Source organism: Montipora foliosa, chromosome 5, assembly GCF_036669935.1.
Source record: "Montipora foliosa isolate CH-2021 chromosome 5, ASM3666993v2, whole genome shotgun sequence".
In the NCBI taxonomy this organism is placed as follows: Eukaryota; Metazoa; Cnidaria; class Anthozoa; order Scleractinia; family Acroporidae; genus Montipora; species Montipora foliosa.
Genome location: NC_090873.1, coordinates 18,133,436 through 18,135,935, shown reverse-complemented (window position 1 = coordinate 18,135,935; position 2,500 = coordinate 18,133,436).

Genomic DNA, 2,500 nt, shown 5'->3' with positions numbered 1-2,500 from the left:
TGTTTAGAGATAATTTAGCTTCAATTTTTGTATAGGTAATCACATGATTTCGAGTGCAGTTTGGAATAAATAAGCACGAGTAAATTTTTGCAAAGACGACCAAAATTGAATGAGCCCGTAAAGCGAGTGCAATTTGTAGTCAAAGACGACCAAAATAGGCCTTTTGCAGCAAACGATCACATGGTACAAAATCCGCCATGCTGGAGGGCAAGCTCATTATTATTCCCCCACTGGGACATTAAAATAAAGAGACCTGAACCAGTCAAGCGTGACTTACCTTTGTTTTAATGTCCCAGTGGGGGAATAATAATGAGCTTTCCCTCCAGTATGGCGGATTTTGTACCATGTGATCGTTTGTTGCAAAAGACCTATTGCATGAGCCCGTAGGGCGAGTGCAATTTGTAGTCTTAGTGCTATTTATTCCAAATTGCAGAAGAAAAATCATGTGATTACTTATTCATAGTATACTTGAGTCACTTAGTGTTTAGTTAACATAGTTTTCAAATCCAAGAAGAATTGTTTTTTTGGTCGTAGTAGCACTTTAAAAAGTTAACCAAAGTTGACGCACGACCAGCCAGGAGCCCATGTAATGGGCTCCTGGACAGTCTTATTAAGTCATGGGTCAATTCCGTTAACATAAACTTCTTGCATTAATGTAAATTCATTAATGAAACCATGTGTCTTTCAGAGTGGCTGTGAGTCAAAGTGACGGCTAATTTTGCTGACATTCCAGTATGTGTGTGACAAATTGTGGAAGGGGGAGAGACTTTCTCAGGAACGGAAAATTTTTGAGCTGGATCTTGTAAATGTATTTATTGTGAGTGTCTTTGCCTTTCCTATGATAATTAGAACACGCATTTTTGTTTGTTTGTTTGTTTTTTTTTTTTTCGCCAGCGATTTCACTGACGGACTCTAGGGATTTAATTATGGTTCTCTCAGACGAGAATTTACAGGTTCAAAGAAGCGCTAGGCAGCCATTCGAGCGGTGAAATGCACTGCTCATGGCTTAATTAGTTTGTCTTAAGGCTTGATGCGGTGAATTACTGCTCGCAATTAGGAAGACATGCTAGTTCTGCTTAGCGCAATAAGTGGTTTTGACACATTTAATCCCAAATAGTTTTTCTTTGTTCAACCTCCCCTGTCCACAGCTTGTCCAGTTTGTGACTTGTGCCCACACGGTCTTGCAGGATCCAATACCGACGTTTTGTTTCATGTTATGTGTGTCGCCTGGTTAGAGTAAATTTTGTGCAGTACATTAAGATTACAGCGAAGCTCCAACAAACACAAAACAAAAACAAATAAATAAAACAACCCTGAAAACAAAAATAACAACCCCCTCCCCTCCAAAAGAAAAGAAGGTGAAAATTCAATTTGAAATGTATTGGTGATGGACTAAACATTGCTTGTTAATGTCCGTACTGGGAGCTACGGAAGTCTATTTCTAAGGAGGGAGAATTTGCTTAAAGATGTATTTGTAGGATCTTAGTATTAAAACATGTTTTTACAGCAAAAATGCTGTCTTGCGTGGAGGTACTTTTGATTTTAAGCACATGTTAAATTTGGAAATGACAATAAAAACAAGCAATAGAAAAAAATGGTGATTTCACTGTTCTTGGCATAGAAAAAGTGTTGTGCATTCCGTAATCATTCTTCTATAGTCGCTTATCTTCTCCAAATGTTTAGATTTTACAGTTGTCCGGCAAAGGTGTTTGCTAGCAGTACTTAATTATTTTTGTTCGGGTGCGTTTGCTCACTATGAGTTTACGTGACCACGAGAACGAATTCATGAGAAGATCATCCTGGTCCGAGCCATGAAGAAAACCTCAAACTCACTACTAGAGACTTGAATTGTGGGAAACATTGTTCCTTCATGACTGCAATGAGTCTTGTAAACGAAGAAAAATGTTATAGTTGTAGCTGTAGCTTGAAATCCTAGTCAGAAATTGTTTGAGTCTTGCTTGCTTTCAGCAACTGTATGACCTACAAAATGAATGCCAAAAAAAATTTGCCTGGTTATTAAGGACGTTCGCAAAATTTTTTCAACATTGATTTTCTTCTGAAACTTTTACCACTGTAAGATGATGAGTTAGTTATGTCAGAAATGTAAACAAAATGGGGGGTCACCGACTTCGTTTTGGAGAGAACATGTCCGGAAAAACACCGAAAATGTGACAAAATCGGGCTTCGTTATCGAATAAGGCCAGTGTCTGTAAACCCAAATATATTGCAATTAAATCTTTGAAGTGAATTCTTCTCTGCCAAATATTGTTTAAGTGGACTAATTAAGTGAATTTAGTCAACTGGTGAGGTTCCCTTAAAGATCAAGTTCGCATTTAGCGACCACAGTTTCACGCGCCTTGCAGCCGCAAGATGGCAGGATTTGATGTCCCGTGAGCAGAAATCTTGAAATTTTTTGAACTTCCCACATTGATTTTTTGTTCATTTTTGGACAACGTGGAGATAATTGTAAATAAAATCCGTCTCTGGAAAGAAAAATAGG